We start from the raw sequence: 12,728 nt of genomic DNA, 5'->3' as shown, positions 1-12,728 counted from the left end.
GGAGGAGAGGTTTAGGAGAAGAGAGGAGGAGAGGTTTAGGAGAAGAGAGGAGAGGAGATGAGTGGAGAGGAGAGAGGTTTAGGAGAGGAGAGAAGAGAAGAGGTTTAGGAGAGGAGAGGAGTGGAGAGGAGAGGAGAGGAGAGGAGAGGAGAGGAGAGGAGAGGAGAGGAGAGGAGAGGAGAGGAGAGGAGAGGAGAGGAGAGGAGAGGAGAGGAGAGGAGAGGAGAGGTGGATGACTGGATCTTCTAGGCAGACAGGGATAATAAAGCCTTGGTTGTATCACTACAGAAGCTGGAGACAGGGAGAGATGGAGGAGGCGGTACTGATGAATTATTTATGTGTGGCCAAAGCACCCAATTTCCATTTCATTCTTTCCCAGGGAGTCTGGGACTACTAACCAGAGAGCTCTGTGATATCCCCCCACTTGTCTAATGATTTAAGTGTTTGTATATTTATCTGTAGCAATGATTTTCTTTTAAGGAATAATAAATATTGTTATATTTTTCAGCTGTTAATCATAGGATAAGTTGTGCCGTGAAAAAACCCATGTTGTAGACCTACAGTGAGTACTGTCGACGTCATCAAACAGAGAATAATAGCTATGTCATTTGTGTACTTCTCATTGTTGCTCAGCCTCGTTGCTCAGCCACCCGGGATGGAACACGAAACATTCCATTGAAATCGGCACTGAGATTTGTTCAATTCATTCACTCTGTTTTTCTACATTAGATAGAGCTCAGTCAGCTTTAATAATCTCCTCCTGTACTCGACGGATCCTTTGTAGTCTTTAGTACGTGTAGTGTTGAATAGTGATGGCTGTAGTGTTGACTAGTGATGGCTGTAGTCCTTTGTAGTGTTGAATAGGGATGGCTGTAGTCCTTAGTAGTGTTGAATAGTGATGGCTGTAGTCCTTAGTAGTGTTGAATAGTGATGGCTGTAGTCCTTAGTGGTGTTGAATAGTGATGCTGTAGTCCTTAGTAGTGTTGAATAGTGATGGCTGTAGTGTTGAATAGTGATGGCTGTAGTCCTTAGTGGTGTTGAATAGCGATGGCTGTAGTGTTGACTAGTGATGGCTGTAGTCCTTTGTAGTGTTGAATAGGGATGGCTGTAGTCCTTAGTAGTGTTGAATAGTGATGGCTGTAGTCCTTAGTAGTGTTGAATAGTGATGGCTGTAGTCCTTAGTGGTGTTGAATAGTGATGCTGTAGTGTTGAATAGTGATGGATGTAGTCCTTAGTGGTGTTGAATAGTGATGGCTGTAGTCCTTAGTAGTGTTGAATAGTGATGGCTGTAGTGTTGAATAGTGATGGCTGTAGTCCTTAGTAGTGTTGAATAGTGATGGCTGTAGTCCTTAGCGGTGTTGAATAGTGATGCTGTAGTCCTTAGTAGTGTTGAATAGGGATGGCTGTAGTGTTGAATAGTGATGGCTGTAGTCCTTAGTGGTGTTGAATGGTGATGGCTGTAGTCATTAGTAGTGTTGAATAGTGATGGCTGTAGTCCTTAGTGGTGTTGAATGGTGATGGCTGTAGTGTTGAATAGCGATGGCTGTAGTCCTTAGTAGTGTTCAACAGTGATTGCTGTAGTGTTGAATAGTGATGGCTGTAGTCCTTAGTGGTGTTGAATAGTGATGCTGTAGTGTTGAATAGTGATGGCTGTAGTCCTTAGTAGTGTTGAATAGCGATGGCTGTAGTCCTTAGTAGTGTTCAACAGTGATTGCTGTAGTGTTGAATAGTGATGGCTGTAGTCCTTAGTGGTGTTGAATAGTGATGCTGTAGTGTTGAATAGTGATGGCTGTAGTCCTTAGTAGTGTTGAATAGTGATGGCTGTAGTCCTTAGTAGTGTTGAATAGTGATGGCTGTAGTCCTTAGTGGTGTTGAATAGTGATGCTGTAGTGTTGAATAGTGATGGCTGTAGTCCTTAGTAGTGTTGAATAGTGATGGCTGTAGTCCTTAGTAGTGTTCAACAGTGATTGCTGTAGTGTTGAAAAGTGATGTCTGTAGTCCTTAGTGGTGTTGCATAGTGATGGCTGTAGTCCTTAGGAGTGTTGACTGTGATGGCTGTAGTATTTGGCTTCTTTGTATTCTTCAGTGTTGAATGTGATGGCTGTGTAAATGAAGGCAGTCAGATCAGATGCTGCAGTGGGCTGAGGCTGCAACTATGGCCAGGAGAGGAAAAGAGGGGAGAGGAGAGGAGGAGAGGTGAGGGGAGAGAAGGGGAGGGGAGGGGAGAGAAGGGGAGGGGAGAGGAGGGGAGGGGAGAGGAGAGAAGGGGAGGGGAGGGGAGAGAAGGGGAGGGGAGAGGAGGGGAGGGGAGAGGAGAGAAGGGGAGGGGAGGGGAGAGAAGGGGAGGGGAGAGGAGAGAAGGGGAGGGGAGGGGAGGGGAGAGAAGGGGAGGGGATAGGAGGGCCAGGAGAACATGCCCTGCATCCCGACGAAGCTCGAGGCTGCTGCCAGGAGAGGACAGCCAGGAGACGAGAGGAGGAGTAAACCAGGAGAACATGCCCTGCATGTTGATGATGCTGCAGCTGTGGTTAGGAAAGGGGAGCCAGGAGAGGAGAGGAGAGGAGAGGAGAGGAGGGGAGGGGAGGGGAGAGGAGAGGAGAGGAGGGGAGAAGGGAGGGGAGAAGGGAGGAGAGGAGAGGAGGGGATGGGAGAGGAGGAGGGAGGAGAGGGGGGGAGAAGGGAGGAGAGGAGAGGAGGGGAGAGGAGAGGAGAGGAGAGGAGGAGGGAGGAGAGGAGGGAGGAGAGGAGGGGAGAAGGGAGGAGAGGAGAGGAGGGGAGGGGAGGGGAGAGGAGAGGAGGAGGGAGGAGGGGAGGGGAGGGGATGGGAGAAGGGAGGAGAGGAGAGGAGAGGAGAGGAGGGGAGGGGAGAGGAGGGGAGGAGAGGAGAGGAGAGGAGAGGAGAGGAGAGGAGAGGAGAGGAGGGGAGGGGAGAGGAGGAGGGAGGAGAGAAGGAGAGAAGGAGAGAAATGTTAGCATGCTGCTAATGCTGGTTCCTCTCATCAGTTGGCCATGTGTTAGCATGTTATTAACCCTGGTTCCTCTCAGCAGTTGGCCATGTGTTAGCATGTTGCTAACCCTGGTTCCTCTCAGCAGTTGGCCATGTGTTAGCATGTTGCTAACCCTGGTTCCTCTCAGCAGTTGGCCATGTGTTAGCATGTTGCTAACCCTGGTTCCTCTCAGCAGTTGGCCATGTGTTAGCATGTTGCTAACCCTGGTTCCTCTCAGCAGTTGGCCATGTGTTAGCTTGTTGCTAACCCTGGTTGCTCTCAGCAGTTGGCCATGTGTTAGCGTGTTGCGAACCCTGCTTCCTCTCAGCAGTTGGCCATGTGTTAGAAGTCGACCACAGTGTGAATGGTAACTGAGACGGTTATTGATGGTGTTCGCGGCTTGAAGGACGGCACGGACCCCTCTGTGTGCCTCTGTCTGCTCGGACAGAGACCATTCACTTTGAGGGACTTGTTTACAGGGATTTGAATCTGTTGTGTCCGTGATGAAAGTTTTGCCCAGTAGAAGTACTATTTCCCCTTGGCTGGCATAGTGAGTGTTGATTAATTTGCCACACAGTTGATTAAATAGGTTAGTTGTTATGTGCTTAAAAGTTTGTTGTATCATAGTACTGGAGGAGGAGTGGGAGTGGAGGAGGGGTGGGAGTGGAGGAGGAGTGGGAGGAGGAGTGGGAGTGGGAGTGGAGGAGGAGTGGGAGGAGGAGTGGGAGTGGAGGAGGGGTGGGAGTGGAGGAGGAGTGGGAGTGGAGGAGGGGTGGGAGTGGGAGGAGGAGTGGGAGTGGGAGGAGGAGTGGGAGTGGAGGAGGAGTGGGAGTGGGAGAAGGAGTGGGAGTGGAGGAGGGGTGGGAGTGGAGGAGGAGTGGGAGTGGAGGAGGGGTGGGAGTGGAGGGGTGGGAGTGAAGGAGGAGTGGGAATGGGAGTGGAGGAGGAGTGGGAGTGGAGGAGGGGTGGGAATGGGAATGGAGGAGGAGTGCCGTCCCTGGAAAAAGAGCGTAAAATCACCGTAATAATCCTAATAATGATCTGATCTGTCTGTGGTCTGAATCAGACACTGTTCTAACTGGACTACAGTGGGAGGTCCACACTCCAGACCAGGTGGTGGTGGTAATGCACCTTAAAGTTGGTTACCAACCGCCATATAAAGTCCACAGAAGAAGAAGAAGCCTGAAGGAGGAGAGATTACTAGAAACTAACTTGGTTTATCCCTTTTTTCTGTGGATTCATTGTCAGAGTAGAGGACCTTGTGCATTTCAGGTAAAATAACAACCCAATGTTTATATCACAGGACAAATTAACTAGCAACAGCAAGCTAGCTAGCTAAATAGGACAAATTAACTAGCAACAGCAAGCTAGCTAGCTAAATAGGACAAATTAACTAGCAACAGCAAGCTAGCTAGCTAAATAGGACAAATTAACTAGCAACAGCAAGCTAGCTAGCTAAATAGGACAAATTAACTAGCAACAGCTAGCTAGCTAGCTAAATAGGACAAATTAACTAGCAACAGCAAGCTAGCTAGCTAAATAGGACAAATTAACTAGCAACAGCAAGCTAGCTAGCTAAATAGGACAAATTAACTAGCAACAGCTAGCTAGCTAGCTAAATAGGACAAATTAACTAGCAACAGCAAGCTAGCTAGCTAAATAGGACAAATTAACTAGCAACAGCAAGCTAGCTAGCTAAATAGGACAAATTAACTAGCAACAGCAAGTTAGCTAGCTAAATAGCCATAAATCTTTAAAGCTTTTCGACCTGTCCCCAAATGAATATAGTTGGTTCAGAGTTGGTTTTGATATTTCATCCGGCGTGTCTGGTGTGGATGGACAAAATCAACACGCTCACGTTGGAAGATAGATGGGAAGGGTTGAGTGGAGCTGAAGGGCGGGACTAATAACAAGATAAACAATGTAGGGCATACGGGGATCTGTGAAATGTGTATAGGGGCGGAGCTTTTGTGAAATAGCACAGTTACAAGTGGAAATCAAACTGGATGGACAACAGAAATAGAGGAAGGACTAAGAACAAACAAGAGATAACTATTATAAAGTAGACTGTGTCTGTAAAATGTGTATAAGATGTATAAATTGAAGGTAAAATCAGAAGTGTTTATTAGTTTACTCCAATTGGGGGATCGGTGGTAGGGTTTGCGGGGAATAATAATAAAGGTATACTCTTTAAAAAAGTATGTATGTCTATATAGGTATGTGTATGTATATATGTGTATATGTATGCATACGTGTATGGATATATATATTTACCCCAAAAAATATGGGGGATTGGAAATGATGCAGACAATTACATTGGAAGCAACATTCTTTCCGCAATATTAAGCTGATCCACCCCTTAAAAATAACACAAAATCAACACGCTCACGATGGCGCACGCGGACGCACGCTCGTGCCCGGTCTAGTCAGCGTGTAACGCTCTCTGTGATCTGAGGGGGTGGGGAGGAAGGGTCTAGGAGAGAGATCTCTATTTGACCCTGGTCAACTAGGAGGGGTGGGAGTGGGGGAGTACAGTACTGTGTGTGTGTGTGTGTGTGTGTGTGTGTGTGTGCCTTCACATGTATGTATGTGTGTGTAAGTGTGTGCACGTTAGTATGTGTGTGTCTGTGTGTGTGCGTGCGTGCGTGCGTGTGTGTGTGTGTGTGTGTGTGTGTGTGTGTCTGTGTGTGTGCGTGCGTGCGTGCATGCGTGTGTGTGTGTGTGTGTGTGTGTGTGTGTGTGTGTGTGTGTGTGTGTGTCTGTGTGTGTGTGCGTGCGTGTGTGTCTGTGTGTGTGCGTGCGCGCGTGTGTGTATGTGTCTTTAACCACTGGGTCTCGTCACTCTCTATCTTTATCTGAGCATCTGTAACTGAACAGGAAGACAAATATACACTGGAGACAGACCGGATAGGCAGGATATTTACAACTCTGGGAAACTGGCCTGCTCTTTGTTTCCATTATCTATCACAATGAACAATTTGTCATCCTACCAAAGATTATATAGGAAAGCATTACAACATGAAAACACATGTGTCCTTCACTAAGGAGTCAGCTATAGTCCTAGACTAAGGATTCAGTTATTGTCCTAGACTAAGGAGTCAGTTATAGATCTAGACTAAGGAGTCAGTTATAGATCTAGATTAAGGAGTCAGTTATAGATCTTGACTAAGGAGTCAGTTATAGATCTAGATTAAGGAGTCAGTTATAGTCCCAGATTAAGGAGTCAGTTATAGTCCCAGATTAAGGAGTCAGTTATAGTCCCAGATTAAGGAGTCAGTTATAGTCCCAGATTAAGGAGTCAGTTATAGATCTAGATTAAGGAGTCAGTTATAGTCCCAGATTAAGGAGTCAGTTATAGTCCCAGATTAAGGAGTCAGTTATAGTCCCAGATTAAGGAGTCAATTATAGTCCTAGACTAAGGATTCAGTTATAGTCCCAGATGGAGTCAGTTATAGTCCCAGACTAAGGAGTCAGCTATAGTCCTAGACTAAGGAGTCAGTTATAGTCCCAGATTAAGGAGTCAGTTATACTCCCAGATTAAGGAGTCAGTTATAGTCCCAGATTAAGGAGTCAGTTATAGTCCCAGATTAAGGATTCAGTTATAGTCCCAGATTAAGGATTCAGTTATAGTCCCAGATTAAGGAGTCAGTTATAGTCCCAGATTAAGGAGTCAGTTATAGATCTAGATTAAGGAGTCAGTTATAGTCCCAGATTAAGGAGTCAGTTATAGTCCTAGACTAAGGTGTCAGTTATAGATCTAGACTAAGGAGTCAGTTATAGTCCCAGATTAAGGATTCAGTTATAGTCCTAGACTAAGGAGTCAGTTATAGTCCCAGATTAAGGAGTCAGGTATAGTCCCAGATTAAGGAGTCAGTTATAGTCCTAGATTAAGGAGTCAGTTATAGTCCTAGACTAAGGAGTCAGTTATAGTCCTAGATTAAGGAGTCAGTTATTGTCCTAGACTAAGGAGTCAGTTATTGTCCCAGATTAAGGAGTCAGTTATAGTCCCAGATTAAGGAGTCAGTTATAGTCCCAGACTAAGGAGTCAGTTATAGTCCCAGACTAAGGATTCAGTTATAGTTCTAGATGGAGGAACAAAGAGAGGAAAGGGAGGGACAGAAAGAGGAATGGGAGAGAGAGGAGAGGGAGGGGCAGAGAGAGGAGAGGGAGGGGCAGAGAGAGGAGAGGGAGAGAGAGGAAAGGTAGGGACAGAAAGAGGAGAGGGAGAGAGAGGAGAGGGAGGGACAGAGAGAGGAGAGGGGGAGAGAGGAGAGGGAGGGACAGAGAGAGGAGAGGCAGAGAGAGGAGAGGGAGGGACAGAGAGAGGAGAGGGGGAGAGAGGAGAGGGAGGGACAGAGAGAGGAGGGACAGAGAGAGGAGAGGGAGGGACAGAGAGAGAAGAGGGACAGAGAGAGGAGAGGGAGGGACAGAGAGAGGAGGGACAGAGAGAGGAGAGGGAGGGACAGAGAGAGGAGGGACAGAGAGAGGAGAGGGAGGGACAGAGAGAGAAGAGGGACAGAGAGAGGAAAGGGAGGGACAGAGACTTGGTGTCCTGACTGATCCTGTCTTCAGCCTGTCTGTCTGTCTAACTTGGTGATTCACAAACAAAGCTTGAAGGCCACTGATTAAGGCCAAAATGTCAAGCTTTTAATAGTTTCTTAAATAAAATAATATGTTTTAAAATGGTGAGAAAGTGTTTCTCCTTTTCCTGTTCAATGATGAAGTACCTCGACTTACGTTGGTTGAGCGCTCTCCATTTCTTTCCGTTAGTCACAAACAAACACATACATACAAGGCTTTGTGCTGTCCTGTCAACTCATATGGCCGTTGTCATGACGTTGCTGATACGGCACTAACAGATCTGGGACCAGGGCTACCTTATTCCATTCCTGTAGTGTGTCCTGCTATCACACCAAGCAGCTGAGGCTCAGCAGATCTGGGACCAGGGCTAACTAAATCCATTCCTGTAGTGTGTCCTGCTATCACACCAAGCAGCTGAGGCTCAGCAGGGGGCTAACAGATCTGGGACCAGGGCTAACTAAATCCATTCCTGTAGTGTGTCCTGCTATCACACCAAGCAGCTGAGGCTCAGCAGGGGACTAACAGATCTGGGACCAGGGCTACCTTATTCCATTCCTGTAGTGTGTCCTGTTATCACACCAAGCAGCTGAGGCTCCGCAGGGGGCTAACAGATCTGGGACCAGGGCTAACTAAATCCACTCCTGTAGTGTGTCCTGCTATCACACCAAGCAGCTGAGGCCCAGCAGGGGACTAACAGATCTGGGACCAGGGCTAACTAAATCCACTCCTGTAGTGTGGCCTGCTATCACACCAAGCAGCTGAGGCTCAGCAGGGGGCTAGTTAGCCACTTAGCCTTAGCCTTAGCCTTAGCCTTAGCCTTAGCCTTAGCCTTAGCTAGCTAGCTAGAGAAAGAGAGGATGTCTTCAGGCCTTCAGTAGACTCATGAGAACAGACTAGTTGCAGTCAGCTTCCTTCCTGTTGAGCCACAGTGACACACAATGGCTGAATAGTTGCTCACTGCAGGGCTAATAAACAGTCGTGTTCTGTGCTACTGTTGTCCTGAGAAACAGCAAGCAGAGCATTCCTGTGGTTCATCTAATGGTTTCTGTTATACACGTTGGGCTGTTAATGCTCTCACTATTGAATGTGATGACACCTTTTCCCTATGTAGGCCTATGGAGTTTTCCTACATGGGATTTCTCAGTTGGCTTATCCTCCTCCATTTCTACATCCTGTTACTGTTTGGTTACCGTGACGCTGCCAGGTTCCACGAGCGAAAAAAACAAAGGAGGAAATAGAGGGTTGTTTGGATAGTTTCCACGCCCTCTATTTCTCTCCTCCTATCAGGTTTGAGCAGTAGCACCATGCTCTAGGCCTCACATAGCGTAGCATTATCCCACAGCATTGTCCCACAGAATTATCCCACAGCATTATCCCACAGCATTATACCACAGCATTATCTCTCAGCATTATCCCTCAGCATTATCCCTCAGCATTATCCCTCAGTATTATCCCACATAATAATCCCACAGCATAACCCCAAGCATTATCCCACAGTATTATCCCACAGTATTATCCCACAGCATTATCCCTCAGCATTATCCCACAGTATTATCGCACAGTATTATCCCACAGCAGTATCCCACAGTATTATCCCACAGCATTATCCCACAGCATTATCCCACAGCAGTATCCCACAGCATTATCCCACAGTATTATCCCACAGTATTATCCCACATAATTATCCCACAGCATAACCCCAAGCATTATCCCACAGTATTATCCCACAGTATTATCCCACAGTATTATCCCACAGTATTATCCCACATAATTATCCCACAGCATAACCCCAAGCATTATCCCACAGTATTATCCCACAGCATTATCCCACAGTATTATCCCACAGCATTATCCCACTGTATTATCCCACAGTATTATCACACAGCATTATCCCACAGCATTATCCCACAGCCTTATCCCATAGCATGACATCCACTATATAACTGGTTATTGTTTAAATACAGAAAGCGGGTTGGGAAGGATGGAGTACACTGTGAATGGAGGGAGAGAGATTGGGAGACAGGGGGAGAGAGATTTGGAGACAGGTAAGAAGCTGGGAGAGAGAGATTGGGAGACAGGGGGAGAGAGATTGGGAGACAGGGGGAGAGAGATTGGGAGACAGGGGGAGAGAGATTGGGAGACAGGATAGAAACAGGGGGAGAGAGATTGGGAGACAGGAGAGACAAGGGGAGAGAGATTGGGAGACAGAGGGAGAGAGATTTGGAGACAGGTAAGAAGCAGGGAGAGAGAGATTGGGAGACAGGGGGAGAGAGATTGGGAGACAGGGGGAGAGAGATTGGGAGACACGGGGAGAGAGATTGGGAGACAGGAGAGAAACAGGGGGAGAGAGATTGGGAGACAGGAGAGAAACAGGGGGAGAGAGATTGGGAGACAGGGGGAGAGAGATTGGGAGACAGGGGGAGAGAGATTGGGAGACAGGAGAGAAACAGGGGGAGAGAGATTGGGAGACAGGAGAGAAACAGGGAGAGAGAGATTGGGAGACAGGAGAGAAACAGGGGGAGAGAGATTGGGAGACAGGAGAGAAACAGGGGGAGAGAGATTGGGAGACAGGAGAGAAACAGGGAGAGAGAGATTGGGAGACAGGAGAGAAACAGGGAGAGAGAGATTGGGTGATATGGTGTGACTCTGTCTGTCTGTGGTGCTGGTGGTTGGTTACCAGGAATGATGTGGTGTGACTCTGTCTGTCTGTGGTGCTGGTGGTTGGTTACCAGGAATGATATGGTGTGACTCTGTCTGTCTGTGGTGCTGGTGGTTGGTTACCAGGAATGATATGGTGTGACTCTGTCTGTCTGTGGTGCTGGTGGTTGGTTACCAGGAATGATATGGTGTGACTCTGTCTGTCTGTGGTGCTGGTGGTTGGTTACCAGTAATGATGTGGTGTGACTCTGTCTGTCTGTGGTGCTGGTGGTTGGTTACCAGGAATGATATGGTGTGACTCTGTCTGTCTGTGGTGCTGGTGGTTGGTTACCAGTAATGATATGGTGTGACTCTGTCTGTGGTGCTGGTGCTTGGTTACCAGGAATGATATCGTGTGACTCTGCCTGTCTGTGGTGCTGGTGGTTGGTTACCAGGAATGATGTGGTGTGACTCTGTCTGTCTGTGGTGCTGGTGGTTGGTTACCAGGAATGATATGGTGTGACTCTGTCTGTCTGTGGTGCTGGTGGTTGGTTACCAGTAATGATATGGTGTGACTCTGTCTGTGGTGCTGGTGGTTGGTTACCAGGAATGATATGGTGTGACTCTGTCTGTGGTGCTGATGGTTGGTTACCAGTAATGATATGGTGGGACTCTGTCTGTCTGTGGTGCTGGTGGTTGGTTACCAGTAATGATATGATGTGACTCTGTCTGTGGTGCTGGTGGTTGGTTACCAGGAATGATATGGTGTGACTCTGTCTGTCTGTGGTGCTGGTGGTTGGTTACCAGTAATGATATGGTGTGACTCTGTCTGTCTGTGGTGCTGGTGGTTGGTTACCAGGAATGATATGGTGTGACTCTGTCTGTGGTTCTGGTGGTTGGTTACCAGGAATGATATGGTGTGACTCTGTCTGTCTGTGGTGCTGGTGGTTGGTTACCAGGAATGATGTGGTGTGACTGTCTGTCTGTGGTGCTAGTGGTTGGTTACCAGGAATGATATGGTGTGACTCTGTCTGTCTGTGGTGCTGGTGGTTGGTTACCAGGAATGATATGGTGTGACTCTGTCTGTCTGTGGTGCTGGTGGTTGGTTACCAGGAATGATATGGTGTGACTCTGTCTGTCTGTGGTGCTTCATTATCTAGTCATGGGGGTGTTTGTGGTGGTTCATTATCTAGTCATGGGGGTGTTGCGGTGGTTGTGCTTCCTGGGATTTCTAGGATTCCTCCTCTCAGGTCCAATAGCGGTTGGTTGCCGAGGAAGGATATGGGTGTAACCATAGAGATTCATATTTATATTCTGTCTGCGTTCTAATTCTGGATCTAACTCTGTGGTGCTTCATTTGGTCTTAATGATGAATTGATTTGTTGTTTGTGTGTTTTGACAATATGTGACTCACAACCTGGATTTGGTCTTATGTAGAACAATTTGAATTTTTTATTTGTTTTAACATTGGATAAAAGTAGAGACTCAGAGCTACAAAATGGTAGATTATACATTGCTGTTGAGGAACAATGAGACAGTAATTCTGCTTTGAAAGTTGATAAATGTGTAACTCCACTTTTTGAGAAAATGGCCCTTGAATGTCTTGGTACTTACTACTACTGGAGAGCTGTTCTTTGTCTACAGACCATTCAGCATCGTTCACACCCTCTTAAGCCTTAAGCCCCACCCATCTCTTTTCAGGATTCACATGTGAGGCCATGTGCTAAACAGGGTGAGTAGTGTAGTAAATATCAAGACTAAAAGTGGTGTCCAGATAAAGATACTGTATACATATTAGATGATGTTGACCCCAGACACACTGGTCTAAATTGATGGGTCATGTGAAATAAATAAAATAAATTATATTGATGCTGTGACCCCCAGTCACATCCAGTGGGGGAAAAAGTACTACGTTGTCATACTTGAGTAAATGTAAAGATACATTACTGTCACGCCCTGAATTTAGAGATCCTTTTTATGTCTCTATTTTGGTTTGGTCAGGGTGTGATTTGGGGTGGGCATTCTATGTTTTTGTGTTCTATGTTGTCTATTTCTGTGTGTTTGGCCGGGTGTGGTTCTCAATCAGGGACAGCTGTCTATCGTTGTCTCTGATTGAGAACCATACTTAGGTATCCTTTTCCCACCTGTGTTTTGTGGGTAGTTGTTTTCTGTTTGTGTTTCTGCACCAGACAGAACTGTTTCCCTTTCATTCTCCTGTTTGTTGTTTTTGTTCGATTTGGTTTTTGGATTAAATTATGAACACTTTAAACGCTTCAGCCCACGAGAAGCGTTACAATTACAGGGTTCTACTACGCTAACTTTTCCCCCCAAGGAGTTACATGTGCTCCTAAATGAAAAACATGTAGGAGCACACAAAGAGATTTAGGAGCACACAAAGAGATTTAGGAGCACACAAAGAGATTTAGGAGCACACAAAGAGATGTAGGAGCACACAAAGAGATTTAGGAGCACACAAAGAGATGTAGGAGCACACAAAGAGATTTAGGAGCACACAAAGAGATG

At 46.7% G+C, this 12,728-nt stretch overlaps 1 long non-coding RNA gene across 1 annotated transcript in view; it reads right to left on the bottom strand.

Moving 5' to 3' along the window:
* Window positions 1-11,639: 11,639 nt before the first annotated feature.
* Window positions 11,640-12,728, bottom strand: part of LOC129846882 (uncharacterized) — a 7,389-nt gene continuing 6,300 nt past the window's right edge. Inside the window, exon 3 of the long non-coding RNA XR_008758298.1 lies at window positions 11,640-12,728. This exon is cut by the window's right edge and continues 1,293 nt beyond it. This is a non-coding gene — a long non-coding RNA (uncharacterized LOC129846882).

This window comes from Salvelinus fontinalis, unplaced genomic scaffold (assembly GCF_029448725.1).
Source record: "Salvelinus fontinalis isolate EN_2023a unplaced genomic scaffold, ASM2944872v1 scaffold_0635, whole genome shotgun sequence".
NCBI lineage: Eukaryota > Metazoa > Chordata > Actinopteri > Salmoniformes > Salmonidae > Salvelinus > Salvelinus fontinalis.
The sequence above is the reverse complement of the archived record's forward strand: the minus strand, read 5'-3'. Positions and strand labels throughout refer to the sequence as shown.